At 40.9% G+C, this 24332-nt stretch overlaps 1 long non-coding RNA gene across 8 annotated transcripts in view; it reads right to left on the bottom strand.

The window, feature by feature from the left end:
* LOC103795360 (uncharacterized) overlaps positions 1-24332 on the bottom strand; it is a 273323-nt gene that overhangs the window by 233480 nt on the left and 15511 nt on the right. Inside the window, exon 1 of one of the 8 annotated variants that reach the window (XR_013521993.1) lies at positions 9841-9926. The exons of the other annotated variants lie outside the window; for them this stretch is intronic. This is a non-coding gene — a long non-coding RNA (uncharacterized LOC103795360). Of the gene's footprint in view, positions 1-9840; positions 9927-24332 lie in introns of those variants that run through there. 8 annotated transcript variants of the gene reach the window in all.

Below are 24332 nucleotides of genomic sequence, written 5' to 3' on the forward strand. Positions count from 1 at the left end.
CATTTTGGAGGGAAGGAAGTGTCCAGGATGCCCCCAGAGACAGACTGAGTCCATAGTTAGACATCAGCAAAGCAGGACCCAAAAAATTACTTCGGAAAGTATATCCTACTTCCCAAAAAACACTCAGGAAATCACATTGAGGGAAAAAAATCTGAACTATGTTGGACTGGCCTGAACTTTTGTATAGTTTAAGACTGTTTTTAGTTTTCATATACAGAAGCCAGGAGAAGGCAGGGATTGGAAGATAGGCATTATATTCTTCTCCATGCTAGGATCACAGAAGTTCCTAATCTGGCCTGGCCTATTAAATACCAATGAGATTTAATGTATGTCTGTCTAGATTGAGGATCAGAATTTGAACTTCTATAATAAAATGCCAAAAGCTGAGTGGTTAGTAAAGAACAGAAATTTATTTCCCACAGTTCTGGAGGCTGTGAAGTCCAAGATCAAGGTACTGGCAAATTTCATGTCTGGTGAGGGCCCACTTCCTAGCTGATAAACTGCTTCCTCTTCACTATAACCCCACATGATGGAAAGGATGAGGGAGCTTTCTGGGGCCTCTTTTATAAGGGTGCTAATCCCATTCAGTAGTGCTCTGTCTTAAAAACCTGATCACCTCCCAAAAGCCCCACCTCAAAGGTTTCAACATAGGAATTTGGGGGAACATAAACATTCAGACCATAGCACCAACCTATTATGGGTTTTTGTTTCCATTTGTTTGGTTTTTTTTGAGACAGAGTCTCACGCTGTTGCCCAGGCTGGAGTGCAGTGGCGTGATCTCAGCTCACTGTAGCCTCTGCCTCCTGGGTTCAAGAGATTCTCCTGTATCAGTCTCCCAAGTAGTTGGGATTACAGGTGCCTACCACCACACCCTGCTAATTTTTGTATTTTTTTTTAGTAGAGACCGGGGTTTTACCATGTTGGCCAGGCTGGTCTCAAACTCCTGACCTCAAGTGATCCACTGCCTCAGCCTCCCAAAGATAGCACCAACCTTTATTTAATTTATAAAAAATGCTCCAAATTACAGTTTGATTAATTTCAATTTTCATTGTGTATTACTAACAATATCAGCTAACACTTCCATAAAACTTACATGACAGATGGCATTCTAAGCACTTTATTCACATTGACCCATTTAATCCTCACAACAGCAACTTGAGGCAAGTTTATCATCAGCCTCCTTTCATAAATTAAGAAATAGGGAGTCTCTGAGCCTACTCTGGTTCGGGAGGCTACCCAGTAAGAAATTTTATTTATTTATTTATTTTTGAGACGGCATCTTGCTCTATTACCCAGGCTGGAATACAGTGGCGCAATCTCTGCTCACTGAAACCTCCGCCTCCCAGGTTTAAACAATTCTCCTGCCTCAGCCTTCTGAGTAGCTGGAACTATAAGTGCTTGCCACCACGCCCAGCTAATTTTTGTATTTTCAGTAGAGATGGGGTTTCACCATATTGGCCAGGCTCGTCTCGAACTCCTGACCTTGTGATCCACCCACCTCAGCCTCCCAAAGTGCTGGGATTACAGGCATGAGCCACTACATCCAGCCCAGAAATTATTTTTAATATTTAAAAGAAACGTAAAGAAAAAACAAATTAAGAAATAGAAGCATAAAGTATCAAATAAATTCTCCCAACTCATTCAGATAATTTGTGGCACAGCTGGGCCCGTATGGACAGCCAACCCTAAGTTCAAGATGAGTTTAATATTGAGGCTTCCTGAAAAGATACGAGAGAGTCCTCCTGTAAATGGTGAATGGTTTTCCTTTACCAAAATCTTCAAAATAGCTCACTCCCCCAAAACTCTATAAATCAGAGAAGTCAAATCTGGCCCCTTGTTTGTGTTAGTAAAAAAGTTTCACTGGAGCAGAACCACACCTACTCGTTTACGTATCCTCCTCTGTCCCTACTATGGTGCATGGTCTCTACCATTAATAGTCATAACAGAGACCATGTGGCTCCCAAAGCCCAAACTGTTTATCTGGCCCTTTACAGAAATAGTTTGCTAACTGCTACTCTGAATTTTAAAAGATTTTTTAAAGTTCTTATATTCTATACTTAATTGTACTATATTCATATCAAGAAAAATTATCTCCTTGAGGCTGGGACTGGTGGATTAAAGTGCCTGTAATCCCAGCACTTTGGAAAGGCAAGACAGGCAGATCATCTGAGGTCAGGAGTTTGAGACCAGCCTGACCCGATGTGGCAAAATCCCATCTCTACTAAAAATACAAAATTAGCTGGGTGTGGTGGTGCACACCTGTAATCCCAGCTGCTTAGGAGGCTGAGGCAGCAGAATCACTTGAACCAGGGAGGCGGAGGTTGCAGTGAGCCGAGATCACATCACTGCACTCCAGCCTGGGCAAAAAAGCCAGATTCTGTCTCAAGAAAAGAAAAGAAAAAGATGTCCTTGAGGCCAGGTGTGGTGACTCACACCTGTAATCTCAGCACTTTGGGAGGCTGAGGCAGGCAGACTAGAAAGTTCCTTAAAAACACACAGATACATAAACTTTTATGGAAATTTTCATAGTTCCTTCTATAAAAGCAGAAAAAGAATTCAAACCACAACTCCATTTCTTCAATTATCAAAAATCCGCCAATCCTTTTTTTATCCAAGAAGATAACTTTTAGTGGTAAAAGTTGCTTTTTAATGGCACCTGTTCTTGTTTCTATTTTATTTAACATTTTTTGAATACCGAGAACATACTAGAATTGTGTTTAAGAAGGCTGAGAGTACATCTTACATTTGTAACTAATGACCCTCTTAGACCGAAAATCAATGTTTAGGCAATAAATGTAAATTTTACAGATTACAATAAAATAAAAACAAGTTAGTATACAGCTATAATTTGATGAGGTTAAAATGGTATTTTTAAACTAAAAGGTCAAGTTTCTTGTGGAAACAAATATGTATTTCCAAGAATTTTCTCATTAGTAACTGATAGAATCATTTATAAACAAACAAGATAAACAACCTTTCCAGGCCTCAATTCTTAGGATAAACAGAAAGGTCATTTTAAGACTCTAGTAAGTGTCAAACCATCAGGACCTTTCTAAAAATGATTGCTTAAATATAGTGAAGATAAATACCTGAAGAAACTAAGTTGACCTTAAAGAAATTAAATTAAGTTGAATCATTGGATTTTCTCCCAAACATTGCAGAAGCTTCAAGCAGGGTATTTTTTTTTTGCTCAACTGCAGTTGACATTTCTTTCATGGTGGGGAAAAAAATATCTAAACAGATGGAGGAATAACTGTGTTCATGGATGGGAAGTCACAATATGTTAAAATATCAGTTCTCCCTAAATTGATCTATAGATTCAATGCAACCACATTCAAAATTCCACCAGACATTTTTGCAGAAGTTGACAAGCTGATTCTAAAATGTATAAGAAAAAGCAAAGGAAGTAGGATATCCAAAACAATTTTGAAAAAGAATATAACCTGCCTCACACTACCTGATTTTAAGATTTTTTCCTTGTTAATTTTTCTTTTAGAGACAGGATCTCGTTCTACTGCCCAGGCTACAGTGAGTGGCACGATGATAGCTCACTGCACCTGGGTTCCTGGGCTCCTGGGTTCAGGTGATCTTCCTGCCTCAGCCTCAAACGTAACTAGAACTATAGGCACACATCACCACACCTGGCTCTGATTTCAAGTCTTACAATAAAGTTAACGGTAATCAAGATATTAAAGAAGGCCAGGTGTGGTGTCTCATGCCTACAATCCCAACACTTTGGGAGGCTGAGGCATGTGGATTACCTGAGGTCAAGAGTACAAGACCAGCCTGGCCAACACAATAAAACCCCATCTCTACTAAAAAAAAAATACAAAAATTAGCTGGGTATGGTGGCGTGCACCTGTAATCCCAGCTACTCGGGAGGCTGAGACAGGAGAATTGCTTGAACCCAGGAGGTGGAGGTTGCAGTGGCCAACATCATGCCGTTGCACGCCAGCCTGGGCAACAAGAGTGAGGCTCCATCTCAAAAAGAAAGATAGTAAAGAATAACTGCTTCAAATCACTTGGGCTTAATCAGGTGGTACAGATTTCTGTTTCCAGAGTAACTAAATTTTCAAAAACTAACAATATCAGCCAGATGTGGTGGCTCACACCTGTAATCCCAGCACTTTGGGAGGCTGAGGCAGTGGGCAAATCACCCGAGATCAGGAGTTCAAGACCACCCTGGCCAACATGGTGAAACCCCGTCTCTACCAAAAATACAAAAAGTAGTCAGGCGTGGTGGCATACTCCTATAATCCCAGCTACTTGGGAGGCTGAGGCACTTGAACGCAGGAGATGGAGGTTGCAGTGAGTCAAGATTGTGCCACTACACTCCAGCCTAGGTGACAGAGCAAGACTCCATCTCAATAAATAAACAAATAAATATAAATATAAATACAAAAATTAGCTGGGCGTGGGGGTGGCATACACCTGTAATCCCATCTACTCAGGAGGCTGAGCCAGGAGAATCACTTGAATCTGGGGGAGGCAGAGGCTGCAGTGAGCTGAGATCGCACTACTGCACTCCAGCCTGGGGGACAGAGCAAGATGCCATCTCAAAACACACACACACACACACACACAACACACACACAAAACTAACAATATCAAGTGTTGCTAAAGATGTGGAGCAGCCAGAGCAAACTGGTGTGTACCAGAGAAATGAAAATAAGTCAACCAAAAGACTTGGACAAGAGTGTTTATAGCAGATCTATTCATCATAGACTCAAGTGTCCATCAACAAGAGAATGGATCAAAAAGTGTAATATGTTCATACAGTGTGATAGCAAACACTTCGCAATAAAAAGGAGCAAACTACTGATACGCACAACATTATGGATACATCTCAAAATTATCATCTTGTTGAAAGAACCCAGAAACAAAAGAGTACATTCTGTATTATCCCATGTGTGTAAAGTTTAGGAAAAGGCATAACTAGTGATAGAAATCAGAACAATGGTCTCTGCAAAAGGCAGGTATTGACCACAAAGGGACACAAAGGAACTTTCAAGGTGAAGGAAATGCTCTATATGTAACTTGACTTGGGTGACAATCACATGAGTGTAATCATTTGTCCAAATTCATTGACAAATTCACTTAAATCAGTGCATTTTCCTGTATGTACAATATATCTCATTTTTAAAAACTTGTGTTTCCACATTGGCCAGAAAGACCAACACATGATCTATCTTTTATTCATTGTACTTTCATTTTTAGGACTAGTTGGCAGAAATCTAAGGCTTTAAACAGGTTGTCTAAGATTCAAGTCAGAGGTATCATCAAAATCTTAACACAAGACCCTCCTGCTTTCATTCCTTCTACAAACAGACTACAAAACAGACTACAAGACTACAATGTTCTTATATATATATATTATACAAGAACATGGCCCATATATAATTATATATTGAATGAAGAAGGAGGGTCTTATGTTATCCAATATATATAAATTACATATTGAAACATCATTTCAATATATAATTTATACAAGAACATGGCACTGTTCTGGCTTTTTATATTCATCAGTAACTTTAAATTCCACTTTTTAAAAATGTGTGGTATGGCCAGGCATGTGGCTCATGCCTGTAAGGCAGGAGGATCGCCTGAGACCAGGAATTCAAGGCCAGCCTGATGAACAGAGCAAGATCCCACAAAAAGAGCAAGACCTCTACAAAAAATTTAAAAACAAAAAGAAAAAAATTGCAGGGCATGGTGGTGTGCACCTGTAGTCCCAGCTACTCACAAGGCTGAGGCAGGAGGATTGCTCGTACTCAGGAGTTTGAGGCTGCAATGAGCTGTGATGGCACCGCTGCACCCCAGCCTAGGTAACAGAGCAAGACCTTGCCTTAAAAAAAAAAAAAAAAAAAAAGTAGGGTAGGAATATTTAACCCATGAGAATCAAGGTTCAGAAAGGTCAAGGAACTTGCCCAAGATAACGTAACTAAGGAGTGATGTCACCAAGACTCAAACCCAGATCCTAAGCATACACCCTTTCCCCTCCCCGGTAAACACTCTCTCACAACACACACTTGTGTGTATGTGTGTGTGTATGTGAAACTTCCAAATTGCTATTTGTAGATTTTCCATTCTTGTGTCATAAATCTGTGATAACAGTTTTGTCTGTGAGATTTGAAAACAAATAAACAAAGCCTTTATAAAGGTCTGGAGCACATGGAAAGTTTTGAAACCATAGCCTGATTCACCATACCTGGCTCTCATTCTCAAACCCTGTTTGCTTTGAATTCTAGGGACTGGAATAGTCTGAGAGTAAAAGAAGGAAACATTTGTAGCACTTGCCAAAGGGCAAAGGGGGAGTTTCTTTCACTTTGTTTAGGTATAAAACATAATTCTCTACTATCCTGCACATTGAAGTATTACCAGCATCTTTAGAAGGGAGGCAGACATAGCCAGGCGAGGTGGCTCATGCCTGTAATCTCAGCACTTTGGGAATCCAAGGCAAGTGGATCACCTGAGGTAAGGAGTTTAAGACCAACAAGGAGAAACCCATCTCTACCAAAAATACAAAATTAGCTGGGTATGGTGGTGCATGCCTGTAATCCCAGTTACTCAGGAGGCTGAGGCACTTGAATCCAGGAGGCACAAGTTGCAGTGAGCCAAGATCGCACCATTGCACCCCAGCCTGGGCAACAAGAGGGAAACTGTCTCAGAAAAAAAAAAAAAAGGAAGGAAGGAAGGCAGACATACAGACATACTGTTGGCATTTTCAAATTTTAAAACTGAGGCAGTGGCTCATGCCGGTAATCCCAACATTTTTGGGAGGCTGAGGTGGGTGAATCACCTGAGGTCAGGAGTTTAAGATCAACCTGACCAACATGGAAAAACTTCGTCTCTACTAAAAATACAAAAATGAGCTGGGCATGGTGGCAGGCACCTGTAATCCCAGCTATTTGGGAGGCTGAGGCAGGAAAATTGCTTGAACCTGGGAGGCAGAAGTTGCAGTGAGCTGAGACTACACCAGTGCACTCCAGCCTGGGAAACAAGAGCAAAACTCCATCTCAAAAAATAAAATAAAATTGAAAGCAATTATCAGCAAGAAATAAATAAGCTTCCATGTCTACAACCACTGGCTGCTCTTCCAAGCCACGGTCCTTAGGATATGGTTTTTTACCAAATTTTTTGCTCTCATTAGTGGTTTTTAACAGTGAATTTCTCACTACTTGAGTTATACCACAGCCATAATTATTTAATTCTGATCTGTTAGAAACTTTCTAAAAATCCACCCAAAAATGCCAGAAAAATGTGAATGACTCTTGTATATAGTAAGAATAATATTCCACAGAAATGCCTCATTAATGTCAAAATAATTCACCTAAACTTTATCCTAGCAAAGCATAAAACAGCCCTGAAAAAGAATGATATCATGTAGATACCGAGAGAGAAACAAGCTGAATAGCTGGTAATGTTTCTAGATGATCAATCAATTAGATGATGATGAAAAAGAAAGAAAAATCCCAACACTTGTGAAAAAGCATGCTTTAGTCTAATATACTTCCAATACTAATGCTCTAAAAGTCACTTTGCATCATCCACAGAAAGCTCCTGCATATCTGGCCAACAAAATTGGAAGTTGGTTTCCAATCTATTTTCAAGCCCTAATCCTAGTTTCCCTAAAAAATAGTTTGCACTTTAAAGAGTCCAGGAAAATAATTCTCCTGGAGACAATTTGCTTCTGTGGCTGGCTTGTCATTCTAGATATAAACCATCTTAGGCGTCAGCTATTAGCTAAAAAAGCTTATTCCTCTCCTTGGTTTGTGGAGCATGGAAATAATAAAAGTGTCTCCCCAGAGCTTACAGCCTTCTGGGTTCTAAGCAGCAGTGAATACGACTCCCAGGACTGTAAATAGTCATAAATCTTACCTTCTCTGACAGGTTTAACATTTCACTTTTCTTAGATATTAGTAATAAAAGTACTGTGTGTAAATGGTCTTAAGATTTGGGCAAAGCTATCACAGGATTCAAAATACCCAGTCCCTGTAAACAGACGGCTTTTCATACAGCTAACAGTGGAGAAGCAATTCCAGGAGTGTGTCAGGAATAAAGAGGAAAGATTCCAAATAATAGAGGTGAGGTAGAATCATAAAGAAAAAAATGATCACTTTGAAACATGTAATTTTTGTTCTTCAGGCAGTTTCAAATTGGGTCTTTCAAGCCAAGGTGTTTTTTGACTTTGGTTCTCCCTAGGGAAAAGCACAGAGTAGCAAAGGATAATAAAAAGGGCTGGAGAAGTCGAGTACAGAGGGTCTGGGTTTTCAATTCCACTTTAACTCTCCCAAGACAAGAAACTAGAACAATAATAAATTAATAATAACAGCAAACAGTTAGTGAAACTTCAGATGTGACAGGCTGTCCTAAGTGTTTTTTGTTGTTGTTTGCTTGTTTTTGAGACGGAGTCTCGCTCTGTCGCGCAGGCGATTGTACAGTGGTGCAATCTAAGCTCACTGCAAACTCCACCTTCTGGGTTCAAGTGATTCTCCTGCCTCAGCCTCCCGAGCAGCTGGGATTACAGGCATGTACCACCAGGCCCAGCTAATTTTTGTATTTTTAGTAGAGATGGGGTTTCACCATATTGGCCAGGCTATTCTCGAAATCCTGACCTCAAGTGATCTGCCTGCCTTGGCCTCCCAAAGTGCTAGGATTATAGGCGTGAGCCACTGTGCCTGGCCTTGTCCTAAAGTGTTTTATGCATATTAACTCATTTAATTCTATGAGGTAGTCAAGTGTTTAGGAGGATAGGTTCTGGAGCTACAATGCTTGAGTTCAAAAACTTTCGTCCGGGCATGGTGGCTCACACCTATAATCACAGCATTTTGGGAGGCCGAGGGCAGGTGGATCACCTGAGGTCAGGAGTTTGAGACCAGCCTGGCCAACATGGTGAAAACCTGTCTCTACTAAAAATACCAAAAATTTGCTGGGTATGGTCATGGGCACCTGTAATCCCAGCTACTTGGGAGGCTAAGGCAGGAGAATTACTTAAACCTGGGAGGTGGAGGTTGCAGTGAGCCGAGATCACGCCATTGCACTCCAGCCTGGGCAACAAGAATAAAACTCTGTTTCAAAAGTAAACAAATAAATAAAAATAAAAACAAAAATTAAAAAACCCATTTGCTAACTATATTATCCTGGGCAAATTCCTCTTCTGTGTAATGATCTGTCAATGGTATCTGCCTTGTAGGTTACTTGTCAGAATTAATGAGCTAATACTAAAGATAAGCTCTTAGAATAGTGTTTGGCACAAAGCAGGTACTTAATTGTTTGCCATTCATATTTTCATTTTACATTAGGAAACTGAGGCATAGAAAGGCTGTTCACTAGAGATGTAGTAATTAATAGCTAATGAACCTGTCATATCTGGTACTTTATAAATATTTTACACATGAGTTATTTTTTATTCTATAGTAAACAAAGCAGTCACTTTGAAAACAACTCTCGCTTTGTAATTCAAAATTGGGCTTTGCCTATGTAAACCAAAAATAAAATTATAAGCCCCAGCAGACTGAATGGATTCCTCCTCTTGGCCAAGGGGATCCCAAAATAAGCCTGAAAAACTACTTCAAACCATGATGGGAAGGAGGAGTTGAATATGCCTCATGATACTCTCCACCCTTTGGAATCCAAGTACAATTGACCAGCAATAACATTAAAATACAGATCCCAAGAAAGACAAAACAGATTCTTTATAGCAATAAGATACCAAATTCCAACCTAACTCTAGTATAATATCACATGACCTGAAAGAAATTGAAGCATTTTACCCCCAAATATATTTCTTTGACATATTTTGAAATGGCCCTGCAAAGCTATCTGTGGGGAAAAACCTACATTCTGTAGAGAATCCTTTTCCCTTTTCAGGTCTTTTCCTGATCAAGCAGAATTTAAAAGTTCGGCACCTAAAAAATAAATTTAAAATAATTTTTAAAAAAGAGTCTGACACCTTTTAAGTTCTGATAAGAGACATTTACCATCTTTTCTCTCTGAAGCCTGCTACCTGGAGACTTCAACTATATAATAAGAACCTGGCTGGGCATGGTGGCTCAAGCCTGTAATCCCAGCACTTTGGGAGGCCGAGGCGGGTAGATCATGAGGTCACGAGATCGAGACCATTCTGGTCAACATGGTGAAACCCCGTCTCTACTAAAAATACAAAAAAAAATTAGCTGGGCATGGTGGCGTGTGCCTGTAATCCCAGCTACTCAGGAGGCTGAGGTAGGAGAATTGCCTGAACCCAGGAGGCGGAGGTTGCAGTGAGCCAAGATTGCGCCATTGCACTCCAGCCTGGGTAACAAGAGCGAAACTCCGTCTCAAAAAAAAAAAAAAGAACCTTGGTCTCTACAACCCCTTATCTTAACCCAGACATTCCTTTCGATTGATTCCAGCTCTTTAGACAATGACTTAAGTATTTCAACCAATTGCCAGGTAGAAAATCTTTGAATCCACCTATGACCTGGAACCACCCCACTCTGTTTCAGGTTGTCCCACCTTTCTGGACCAAACCAGTGTACACTTTACATGTATTGATTGATGTCTGCCTGTAACTCCGGTCCCCCTAAAGTGTATAAAATCAAGCTATAACCCAACCACAACAAGCGCATGTTCTCAGGATCTCTTGAGACTGTACCTCCAGCCTTGGTCACTTATATTTGGCTCAGAATAAAACAAAACCTCTTTACATATTTTACAAAGTTTGACACTTTTTGTCAATACCTCAACTGATCATAAAAATTTCCAATATAGATTTCTAATGCAAAACTTCTTTTTTTTTTCTGAGATGGAGTTTCACTCTTGTTGCCTAGGCTAGAGTGCAATGGTGCAATCTTGGTTCACTGCAACCTCCACCTCTGGGGTTCAAGTGATTTTCCCAAGTAGCTGGGATTACAGGTGCCCGCCACCATGCCTGGCTAATTTTTGTATTTTTAGTAGAGACAGGGTTTTGCCATGTTGGTCAGGCTGCTCTTGAACTCCTGATCTCTGGTGATCTGCCCACCTTGGCCTCCAAAAGTGCTGGGATTACAGGCATGAGCCACCACATGGGGCCATACAAAACATTTAAATAGCTGTCCACTACTATCATTCCCTTCTTGCATTCCTGGTAATAAATCCAAAGCACACTAAAATTCCACAGATTGAATGGAGACATTCTGCAATAACTATTATATTAAATCCTCTACTGATCTGTAAAATGGGAAACCAACACTAGTCCCCACAGCAGGGCACTTTAGGGTGAATTCTCCACTGTCCACATTGTGGCCCATAGACTGGATAGCCTTGGAAGCTTGAGTAGAGAACGCAGCCATCTCTCAGGGACAAACTCCCTTTAACCAGGCTTATCATCAAGGCCCATGTATAAAACTAAAATGTCAAATTATTTTTCTTTTTTTTTTTTTAATAGAAATCGTATCTCACTTTGTTCCCCTAGCTGGTCTCAAACTCCTGGCTTCAAGTAATTCTCCTGCTTCAGCGTCCCAAACAGCGTGTTGAATTATCAATTTATAAAGAGACATAGCCCACCAAGCAGGCATGAGACTAGATTAGTTGATGTCTGTATTTGCTCCCTGGAGGCCAGACTATAATTAGGTTGCTTGATGAATGCAGAGCCAGAAAGAAGGCACAGTCAGCCATCCCCAGAGTAATTGGAATTGAAGCATTTGTACCAAGGCCTGATGAGGTGGGTCCTTTGCTCTGTAGCGAACCCCCCTTAGACACAGTTTAGTTTGCCCTCCTCTCAGGCGAATTGATTTCCTTTCTGAAGGGCACATTCTTTCTGGGCTCTGTGAATAACTTCAAGCCTATTAGTCAAGTCTTGGGACTGAGAAGCCATTCCATCCTTTAAGGTAATTTGCCTTACATATAATCTGATTTCTTTTATGTTTGTTTTGCAATTTAGCTGTCTCTGAAGGCAATCTCCTTTCTGAAGTTCAAAGCCCATCAGGAAGTACATCCCTGTTTCTTCCATATACCAAGAGTAAGATAATCACCTAGTCTAGCACTGAAAAAATGCTTCAGAAATGCAATCCCCTTTCTTAATGCCCTTCTTCCAAGTCAACAACAGTTTTACCTAAGAGTGGAACTTTAGAAGTGCTTGTGGGAACACTGGCAGATCTAAGGGTGAGTTCATTCATTCATTCATTCATTTGTCTTCTATTTACTGGCTATTATGTGCCAAGTGCTGAGCAATGTGCTATGAGTCATCAGGATGTGAAAAAGACATGGACCATGCCAGCCTGAATCTCTGAAATCTTTGAGAAAAACATTAACAAATTAAGCTACATTGTAATCCTGCCAGAGAAGGTAAAATTATAACCTGAGGAAAGTACTCTGAAGAAGAAAAGAAATACAATTCTTTGAGAATACATATGATCAGGCCAGGTGCAGCGGCTCGTGCCTGTAATCACAGCACTTTCAGAGGCCGAGGTGGGTGGATCATGAGGTCAGGTGTTTGAGACCAGCCTGGTCAACATGGTGAAATTTTGTCTTCACTAAAAATATAAAAATTAGCCAGGTGTGGTACACGCCTGTAATCCCAGCTGGTTGGTGGACTGAGGCAAGAGAATCACTTGAACCTGGAGGCGGAGGTTGCAGTGAGCCAAGATTGCACCACTGCACTTCTGCAATTCCAGCGTGGGAAATAGAGCAAGACTCTGTCTCAGGGGGAAAAAAACAAAAAGAAAACAAACGACCAGACCCAACCCAGGGGACTGAAAAGGCTTTCCTGAAGAAATGAGATGTTTGCTGAGGTTAAGAGGAGAGAAGTAGAAGTTAGCTGGAGGGGCAGAGAGTGGCTGAGTAGGCTTAGAAAGAGGAGAGCCTTTCATCTGAAGGAAACTGCACTTGCAAAAACCTTAAGGCTTGCGACAGTGAGCTGCAAACGCATAAGAGGAACTAAAGAGAGGCCAGCCAAGCAGGAGAGCAAAGAGACATTGAGCAAAGCAGTGATAAAACAGGTGGCATAGGCGGGGTACAGCAGCCTGCACCTGTAATCCCAACCCTTTGGGAGGCCAAGGTGGGCGGATCATTTGAGGTCAGGAGATCAAGACCAGCCTAGCCAATATGGTAAAATCCCATCTCTACTGAAAACCCAAAAATTAGCCAGGTGTGGTGGTGCATGCCTATAATCCTAGCTACTAGGGAAGCAGAGGCAGGAGAATTGCTTGAAGCTGGGAGGCGGAGGTTGCAATGAGCCGAAATTGCACCACTGCACCCCAACCTGGGCAACAGAGTGAGACTCTGTCTCAAAAAAAAAAAAAAGTGGGGGGACTGGCCCATGCAGGACCTGGCTGGCCAAAACACAGATTTTGATCTTTATACCAGGAAGAAGAGTTCTAGGGCGAGTTCAAGATTCTTGAGCAGATGTGTACTTCTAAAGATCACTCTGCCTGCACAGTGGGGTGTAAGTCGAAAGGAGGAGGAGGCTTGGAAACCAACTTAAGAGGATCCATGATTGTCCAAGTGAGGGATGCTGATTCTCTAGCGGAGATGAGGAGAAATGGACAGGGCTGAGATACTGAGAAAATAGATGCCCATTAATAAGCAAACGTTAAGAAAAATTGTCCATATTATGATGTCAACCTAAAGGAAAAAGCTGAGGCAAAATTTATGTAAGTAGAGGGTTTATTTGGGCCAAATTTGAGGACTGCAACTCAGAAGCATAGATTCAAGTTGCCCTGAATATACACTCCAAATAGACTCAATGCAAGAATGGGACAGAACTTAGAGAATGGCCAGCGAGAATGGCCAGGAAAGAGCACTAAAGAAATTTTGGAGGTGAAATCTTGTGTTGGTGGTTATATAAATATAAACAATTTTTAAAATTCATCCAAATATATGTTTAAACGATTAAGTTTTATTGTATATAAAGTATGCCTCAATAAGGTTAATATTTTTAATAATCAGTGTAGCCTAATTATTAAGAGCCAGTACATGAATTTTGGAAGTGTACAGACAGGGGTTTGAATCCTAGCTTTACCATTAGTAATTGCGCACTCTACGAAAGCCAATTAGCCAATGTAAGCTTTAAGTCTTCTCACTGGTAAAATAGGAGGTAAGGATGGCTGTTTTGAAGACCAAATTGCCTATCTTAGCAGATTGCCAAATACAAAGGCAAGAGGGCTTTTCATTCAACTTTTATTCCCTGCCACAGTGGAAGCATTAGGTGAAAAATTAATGTTTCTTGAGTGCTTCCTTTTTTTTATTTTTTATTTTTTGAAACAGGGTTTCATTCTGTCACCCAGGCTGGAGTGCAGTGGCATGATCACAGCTCACAGCAGCCTCAACCTCCCAAGCTCAAGCAATCCTCCAACCTCAGCCTCCCAAGTAGCTAGGACTACAGGCACATGCCCCCTCATCTGGCTAATTTTTTAACTTTTTTTTATTAAAAATAACTATGTTGCCCAGGCTGGTCTGAAACTCCTAGAATCAAGTGATCCTACCAAAGTTCTGGCATAACAGGTGTGAGCCAGTGGAGCTGGCCCATTTCTTGAGGTCTTCCTATTATTAGGCCTATGGTAGGCCTTTTACAGGTGTTGTCTCATTTGATCCTAATGGAAACTCTAAGAGATAGTTGTTGTTTCTATAGCTTAGATACTTCCCAGGAACCAAAAAGTTGGCCAAGGTCATTCACAGAGAGAACAGGGAGCCACTGGACCCTGCCACAGTGAGAGAATGATGCTGCCTTTGCCCCACCCTCAGTGACTGGGGAGGAAATCTCAGGGTCCTCACAGGGGATTTTCCAAAAGGGAGTTTAACCCCAAGTGGTCTGAGAATTCTAAATGGCACCCAGTTGGTCATTTATTATTTTGCTTCTATTATATTCAGTCAAGTCTATTTCATAGTAGTCTTCCATTTATGATCATTAATTTAATCTCCTTTTAAAATAAGCTTATTTAAGATGGTTGTTGTTGTTGTTGTTGTTGTTGTTGTTGTTTGAGATATAGTTTCATTCTTGTTGCCCAGGCTGGAGTGCAATGACACCATCTCAGCTCACCACAACCTCCACCTCCCGGGTTCAAGCAATTCTCCTGCCTCAGCCTCCCTAGTAGCTGGGATTACAGGTATGTACCACCACACCCAGCTAATTTTTGTATTTTTAGTAGAGATGGGGTTTCTCCACGTTGGTCATGCTGGTCTCAATTTCCCAACCTCAGGTGATCCACGCACTTCAGCTTCCCAAAATGCTGATTTTACAGGTGTGAACCACTGCACTTGGCCTATTTTAAGTTTTTTAAGTGAGCCAAATTAAAGAAAATAATGAAAGAATTGATAGTATAGGCATTATGTATATGTTTTTCAAAACTGTGAAGAGGACTTGGAAATGACTGAAGCTTGAGAAAGGCTGGGCCAGCCCAAGCAGAGATGTGCTAAGGCCCTGAGATGCCAGAAAGACAGTCCAAGGAGGCAGGGAGGATTCTGGCTGGCTGATGATCCTGGAACATCTGAGAAGAGGGTATTAGGTCAGAAAGGGTCCCTACCCTCCCCATCATAAGGGGTACAGCTGACACCATATAACAAAAGCCAGGTCAATGAGAGAAAAGCCTAACACATGTATTTGATCACAGTTTTACGTGACAAAAGAGCCTTCAGAATAAACACCCAGCAATCCAGGGAAAACTGTCCATTTTTATGCTTAGGTTCTATGAAGAATGGACAGCCATGTAGAACTGTGGTTAGACAGAAAAGGAATAATCTAAAGGAAATAGACTGAGTGGGGACACCTATCAAGCCCTGTGGACTCAGATTCTTCTTGGCCTCTCTGTAGCATTTCTTTCTTCCCAGGATGGGACAGGACCCTTTCTGCAACGGGAGTCTTACAACCTATTACCAAACAAGGTAGGTCAGAGAATTTCTTTATGGCCCCTCTTACACAGAAAGGCCAGGGAAGTTTAGAGGAATATTTTTAGCTTTTCTGGCTGGCTTTGGGGAAGAACAGTTCTGGTTTCTTTGACTCCCCTCTGGGAAGAATTCTAGTTTTTACAGCTGGCCTCAAGGGACAATAAAGGGTGAGAGACAGGAGGGCAGGGGAAAGTCAGAGAGGAACTTAGCTTCTGTGGCTGCTTCTCATATTATAACTTTGGGGTATTGCTTTCTGAGCCCCAATGAGGGCTTATGCTCATATTACTATAGCCTCCTATTTGATTCAAGACATCTAGGGACAATACCTGGATCACAGAGAAGGAATATATGTAGGGAAGGAAGACATGGGAGGAGAAGAGGCGGAGGATGGAAGGAAGGAAGTTGGAGCAAGTGATCCAGAGTAGCTCTCAGCTCCAGGCTGGGCTCCAGTGCTTTCATCTGTCCACTCCATCTAGGGCAGCTTTCTGGAGAAAGCCAAAGCAGCTCAAAGCTTTCAAGAGTCCTATATTTGCCTGTGAACTAGGGAGAACCTGACTGTTAAATGATCATTTTCAGAAACAAAAGAATCAAAATAATGAATCCTCTTGCAGTTTCAGCTTTGCTCAGTCACTGTCACAGTTGGCTTATGGAGATAACGCAAGAGACAATAGGGCAATTATTCCCAGAAAAAGACAGTGACGGTCTGCAAATTTAAATCCAGTGCCTCTTACACCAGGTGTTGTGTCTTCCAAGCAAGAACTTTACAGAGCAGCTGAATGGCACACAAGGTATATTCTTCTCAGAAGCCAGAACTGCTTGGTTTTTTTCTAATCTTTAGGGGATTTGTTTTAATGCTTATGAAATTTATTCTATGTCATGTTTCTGCTACTGTTTTTCTGATCCCAGCAGGGTGTAGCATTGGATTTGGTCAAATTAACTTTTAAATAAAGCCCCAGGATCATCCTCCAAAACACACACTGTCTAAGTCCAGGCTCTCAAGCGAGATGTTCTGGAAAGCTATTCACCTACAAAGAGAGCAAGAGCAAGAGAAATAAAGAAGCTTCTTTAGACCTGTAAATCAGTTTGCCCAAAGAAAGAGCAGGAAAAGAAGACGGTGTGGCCAGACTTCAGTGTTAGACAAAGTCTAGACCCAGGAGTAAGAACATCAGCCCTACACACTATGGGTGGAACTCTGGGGGTTTGAAGAAAAGGATTATAAGCCAGGGGCCAGCTAATGCAGGAGGATCACTTGAGTCCAAGCATTCAAGACCAGCCTGGTCAACACAGTGAAACCTCGTTTTGAAATAAACAGCCAGCACAGAAAGACAAACTTCACACATTCTCATGTATTTCTGGGAGCTGAAAATCAAAATAATTGAAGCTGTGGAGACAGAAAGTAGAAGGATGGTTACCAGGGTCTGGGAAGGGAAGGCAGGGGTAAGGAGGCAACAAAGGTGGTTAAAAAAAAATACAAATAATGAAAAAGATATAGCGTTTGCTAGCACAACAGGGGGACTATAGTCAAATATAATTTAATTGTACATTTTAAAATAACTAAAAGAGCATAATTGGATTGTTTGTAACACAAAGGATAAATACTTGAGGTGACAGATACCCCTGATGTGATTATTACACATTGCACGCTTACATCAAATTACTCCATGTAACCCATAAATATATACATCTATGTACTCACAAAAATTAAAAATTAAAAACTAGACCTGAAACAGATAGCACTTGCTGGGTGAATAGATGAGGGAGGTAAGTGGGAGAAAAACTAAATCATGGGCTTTTAGGGTAATAAAGTGCTTGACAGTAATACTAGTTTATATAGAACTGCATAAAGTGCAAGTAACTGATAAATTTGCTTTGGAATGTTGAGTGGAATATCCAGGTGGAAATAAACCACAGCTAACATTTACTGAGCCTTTTCCATACACCAAAAGCTGTTTTAAGTCTGTTACAAATGTGAACTTGTGTAATCCTGCAACAGCCCTATGAGATAGGTACTATTATTAGTGTCCCTTTTTTAGACTACTACTTGTGGAAAACAAGGTACAGAGAGTTTAAGTAACTTCTCAAGGTCACACAGCTGTTAAGTGGCAGACTCAGACTCAAACTCAGATACTCGGCTTCCAATCCCACTCTTTTAACCTCTGTGTAAACGGGTATTTGCCACATAGTGAGGACACAAAGCTATCACTCTACCTCTTCTTGGAGAGTAAAAAACAAAAAATAATCAAATCAAAGCAATTATTTACATTTTTTAAGCACACGAAATGCAAGCATTCCAACCATCAGATAGTGAATACTATTATTTTTGGTGCTGTAATGCATGTTAATAGTTAAATCTAAATCTACATTTTAATATATATCTGGTCTCCAAAGCAAACAAGATGTAATGTGATTTTTTATATACACGTATCAAGTTATGCTTTATTTATTTATTTATTTAATTTATTTATTTGAGACAGAGTCTTGCTCTGTTACCCAGGCTGAAGTGCAGTGGCGGAATCTTGGCTCACTGCAACCTCTGCCTCCTGTGCTCAAACAATCCTCCCACCTCAGCCTCCCAAATAGCTGAGACCACAGATGCGTGCCACCATGTCGACTATTTTTTTCTACTTTTAGTAGAGAGAGGGGTCTCACCATGTTGTTCGGGCTGGTCTCAAACTCCTGAGCTCAAGTAATCCGCCAGCCTTGGCCTCTCAAAGTGCTGGGATTACAGGCATGAGCCACTGCGCCTGGCCCTAAATCATGCTTATTATTTTTTTTAATCTATTTAGACTAAATTAAGGAACATATGTCCTTCATTTAAGGAAAAGTTAAAATTGGTCTTTATATGCATTATATTATTACAGAACATACTAAGTCATACTTCAATATAATCTTTAAAAACATAACTCTCTTAAATTGATTTTTTTTTTTTTTGAGACAAAGTTTCACTCTGTCGCCCAGGGAAGGGGCATGATCATAACTCACTACAGCCTCAATCTCCTGGGCTTAAGCAATCCTTCTGCCTCAAGCACCTGAATAGCTGGGACTATAGGTGCCTGTCATCACGTCAGGATAATTATTTTAAAAAAAAAAATTTTTTGAGACAGAGTCTGCTCTGTCGCCCAGACTGAAGTGCAGTAGCACGATCTCGGCTCACTGCAACCTCTGGCTCCCAGGTTCAAACGATTCTCCCACCTCAATCTCCCAAGTAGCTGGGACTAGGCACTCACCACCACACCTGGCTAATTTTTCTGCATTTTCAGTAAAGATGGGTTTTTTTTATGTTGGCCATGCTGGTCTTGAACTCCTGACCTCAGGTGATCTGCCCACCTTGGCCTCCCAAAGTGCTGGAAATACAGGCATGAGCCACTGCACCTGGACCTAATTTGTAAATTTTGTGTGTGAGGTCTCACTGTGTTGCTTAGGCTGGTCTTGAACTCCTGACCTCAAGCAATCTCCCACATCAGTCTCCCAAAGTTGAGTTTTTAAAACCTAAAATCATTTATTTTCTAACTACTTTGCAGAAATATCACAATGACTTCAGTTCCTTAGAGGAGGTCATAATATTATTTAATACTGTGAAATAGGTTTGAGTTTTAAAAGATCAGGAACTGCTGCTTGGCACCAAGGTGTAATTTCTGCCATTTCGGGACATATTCCATAACCCAGTGATCACCACGAACAACTACAACAAGAATAAACATGAGGTCCTTTCCATTCCAGGGTTTGTGGTAGAGGGTTTGGATTTGACTTGGACCCCCTACTGAGTGACTAACCATTACATGGGAAGAGCTTATGACCTCATGGACACGCTCAGTTGGTGAGCTATTCTGCCAGGAGCTCAATGCTATTTTCATTTGGCTTTAATCTTTCCTAGATCAAGACATAACCTTCTTTGAAAAGCCAGGTTTAGTAAGATACACACATGACATATTCTCAGAAATGAAAGAAAACATTTTTAGCTTCCTTTCCTGGTTACCAAAAACTCTAGAACTTACTGTAACCTTCACAGCAGCCAAAAAGAAGGTCTTTTCTCTTGACCCTTACCTCCTTCCACTTCATGAATTTTCTCCCTCTTTCTGGCTATGGCATAAGTTTTGCTCCCCTTGAGATTTAGCTCTTAACAGAAATAATTCAGGCAGGGTAACAGAATGTTCTAGAGCACCCAGCCATGACTACTGAGCACTCAAAATACAGCTACCGTGACAGAGAAAGGAGATTGCAATTAATTTAAACTTTAATTTGAAAACATAGACCAGATTTAGTTATTGAAGAACTTCTGCATAATTTAGTTATTGGAGAATTTCTGCATATGTTTGGAATAACTTTGATATGTAAATCTACTTTTTCAACTGTAAATTTTATGAAATCTAAATTGTATAAAATCTAATTTTATGAAATCTAAATACAGACCAAGCATTTCCAATGAAAATTTCATCCAAACTGAGATGTACTATGTGTTACATTCACACCAGATTTCAAAGACATAGCCCAAAAAAAGTAACTGTCTCATTAATAATTTTTATATTGATTACATGTTAAAATGATAATATTTTGGCTATATTGGGTTAAAGAAAATATATTATTAAAATTAATCTCACATGGTATTTTTACTTTTTAATGTGGCTTTTAGAACATTATAAATAATATATGGGGCTCACATTATTTCTGTTGGATGGTAATGGTCTACAGCATGGGTGATAGTGTCACAGAAACTAAGCTACCCTTACTTGCTGGCTGTGTGACTTCAAGCAGTCTACTTAACCTCTTTATTATTTTACTTTATTTCATTTTATTTTTGAGACAGAGTCTCACTGTGCCATCCAGGCTGGAGTGCAGTGGCACAGTCTCAGCTCACTGCACCTTCTGCCTCCCAGAGAATCATTCAAGTGATTTTCGTGCCTCAGCCTCCCGAGTAGCTGGGATTACAAAATCTGCCACCACACCTGGCTAATTTTTGTATTTTTAGTAGAGACAGGGTTTCACCATGTTGCTCAGCCTGGTCTCGAGCTCCCAGCCTCAGGTGATCCACCTGCCTTGGCCTCCCAAAGTGTTGGAATTACAGGTGTCAGTCACCGTGCCTGGTCTACTTAACCTCTTTAAACTTCTATTTACTCATCTGTAAACTTAAGAAAATATTACAATCTTCTGAATAGGTGCACAGTGAATTTAACATGAGATAGAGAATATAAACTCACCACTGTGCCTTATAGTAAAATATTCAGCAAATGTTCACTTTTATCATTGTTATTATTACCTAGCAATCATCCAGATGTTTAGCAAAAGAATGCCTCAAAATAAATACTAGTTCCCTATAAGTTGCCTCTTGTATCTCATGACTAGATAAAGTAACCTTATTTTCCAAAAGGAGAAAAAGAGACTTGAGGTCAGATATAGGTTTTTCTCGTTTTTGTCAGTTTTTTAATATTGAAAAGATTACATTTTTTTAGTTGATGAAATGCTTTTTTAGTTAAAATAATAAAATGACTTAAAACACGGGCTTCCCTGGAAAATCTAGGGCATGAGGTTTACTCCCAAGAAATAGTGATCCTCAATATCTCAAATAATCCAAACTCAGCAATCCTCTATTGAGATTCGATTTTAGCCAGGTGTGGAGGCTCATGCCTGTGATTCCAGCATTTGGGGAGGCTGAGACGGGAGAACTGTTTGAGCCCAGGAGTTAAAGACCAGCCTGGGCAACATAGTGAGATCCCCATCTCCACTAAAAATAAAACACTAGCTGGGCATGGTGATATATGCCTGTGGTCCCAGCTATTCAGGGGGCTGAGGTGAGAAGATGGCTTCAGCCCAGGGGGTCATGCCACTGCACTCCAACCTGAGTGACAGAAGAAGACCCTGTCTCAAGAGTGATAATAATAATAATTAGATTCAATTTTGAAGTCTAAAGTTTCATTAATATCTACATTTTTTTTTGCAGGTGGTGCAGAATTAGAGACTTCTAAATAAATGGGCTGGATAGGATTTTTGAGATCTAAGATGGCCTAATAGGAACAGCTCCAGAGTGCAGTTCCCAGCGAGAACAGCACAGAGGGTGAGTGCTCACCGCATTTCCAAACAAGTTTTCACTGCCCACAGACCAGAAGATTCCCGGAGCAAAAAGCCCCATGAGTTTTCAGCACAGTAGTTTCAGCCGGTGTAGGGTCAGCACACAGAAACTCACATAAGTCTGGCTGGCCACTTCAACTGGCACCTGGAATGCCTGGGAGACAGAGGCACCCATTCAACTGAAAGGGAGGGTGCGGAGACAGGGATCCAGGTGATCTGGCTCAGCAGGTACCACCCTACAAAACGAGTAATCAGAAACGCTCTGGATTGAGAGTTTCGCAGCAAGCACAGCTGGACCTGGGATGGTCCAGCTCAGTGGGGGGAAGGGCGTCCCGCGCTACTGAGGCAGTTCACACAGCAGCTGGGCAGAGCCTGCAGCAGCTCAGCAACACCTCTGCTGGCAGACTGTGACTAGACTATTCCATGCAATGCAGGGCAACTACGACAAAAGGCAGCAGCATGACAGGAACTTATAAACAAAGCTGACCTTCCTAGGACAGAGCACCTGGGAAAAGAGGTGGTTATGAGTTCAGCTGCAGCAGACTTAAAGGTACCTGCCCAGCAGCCCAGCATGGAACAATGGAGCTCCCAGCACAGCACTTGAGCTCCTATAAGGGACAGACTGTCTCCTCAAGCAACTCCCCAATCCCCATATACCCAAAGAGACACCTCATAAAGGAGAGATCAAACTGACATCTGGCAGACACCCTTCTGGGGCAAGGATAGCAGGGGAAGAAACTAGTGGCAACCTTTGCTGTTCTGCAGCCCCCATGGGTTATCTCCAGGTGAGCAGGGTCTGGAGTGGACCTCCAGTGGTCCTGCAGCAGAGAGGCCTGTCTGATAGAAGGAAAACTAAGAAGCAAAAAGAAATAGCTTCAACCTCAACAAAAAGGACGTTCACTCAGAGACCCCATCTGAAAGCCACCAACTACAAAGACCACAGGTAGATAAAGCCACTAAGATGGGAAGAAACCAGTGCAAAAAGGATGAAAATACCAAAAACTACTCCTCTCCTCCAAAAACCTCTCCTCCTCCAAGGGATCGCAATTCCCCACCAGCCAGGGATCAAAGATAGATGGAGAATGAATTCGATGAATTGACAGAAACAGAAGGTGGATAATAACAAATTTCTCAGAGCTAAAAGAGCATGTGCTAACCGAATGCAAAGAAACTAAGAACCTAGAAAAAAGGTTAGATGAGATGCTAACTAGAATAAACAGCTTAGAGAAGAATATAAACAACTGGATGGAGCTGAAAAACACAGCACAAGAGCTTCATGAAGCATACGCAAGTTTCAATAACCAAATAGACAAAGGAGAAGAAAGGATATCAGAGATTGAAGATCAACTCAATGAAATAAAATGAGAATGCAAGAATAGAGAAAAAAGAGTGAAAACAAGTGAACAAAGCCTCTAAGAAATATGGGATTATGTGAAAAGACCTAATTTACATTTTATAGGTGTACCTGAATGTGACAGAGAGAATGAATCCAAGCTGGAAAACACTCTTCAGGATATTATCCAGGAGAACTTCCCCAACCTAGCAAGGCAGGCCAACCTTCAAGTCCAGGAAATACAGAGAACACCACAAAGATATTCCTCAAGAAGAGCAACCCCAAGGCACATAATTGTCAGATTCACCAGGATTGAAATGAAGGAAAAAATGCTAAGGGCAGCCAAGAGAAAAAGGTCAGGTTACCCACAAAGGGAAGCCCATCAGACTCATAGCAGATCTCTCTGCAGAAACTCTACAAGCCAGAAGAACGTGGGGGCAATTTTCAACATCCTTAAAGAAAAGAACTTTCAACCTAGAATTTCTTTTTTTTTTTTTTTTTTTTTTGAGGAAGGCAGGAAGGGAGGGAAGGAGGACGGTAGGGAGGAAGGAAGGAAGGAAGGGAGGAGGGAGGGAGGGAGGGAGGGAAGGGAAGGGAAGGAAGGAAATCAAGCAATGAGAGAGACATTGCCGACCTGGATCTAGAGGTTTACAAGTTGATTTCTTTTATTTGAGAGAAGGAAAGAAAAAAAATAAGTAAAGGAGAGGAAGAAAGAGGAAGAGAAAGAGGGAGAGTAAATGGAAATATTGCTTTATTCTGAAAAAAACTGGGTATTAATAATGGCCAATCAAGGTTTCATTTAAACTTATGGGTAGGTGTGATGTGGTATTGACAAGAATGTATATTTTCTGTATTTGAAGTGGAGAGCTCTATAAATATTTAAAGTTTACTTGTTCCGGATCTGAGTTTGAGTCCTTGATATCCTTATTAATTTTCTGTCTCGTTGAGTCTAAGTCTTTATGTATCTGGGTGTTAGGATCATTAGCTCTTGTTGTTGCATTGATCCTTTTACCACTATATCTTTGTTGCTTTAAAATCTATTTTATCCGATACGAGAATTGCAACTCCTGCTTTTTATTTATTTATTATTTAT

This window comes from Callithrix jacchus, chromosome 9 (genome assembly GCF_049354715.1).
Source record: "Callithrix jacchus isolate 240 chromosome 9, calJac240_pri, whole genome shotgun sequence".
Lineage (NCBI taxonomy): Eukaryota > Metazoa > Chordata > Mammalia > Primates > Cebidae > Callithrix > Callithrix jacchus.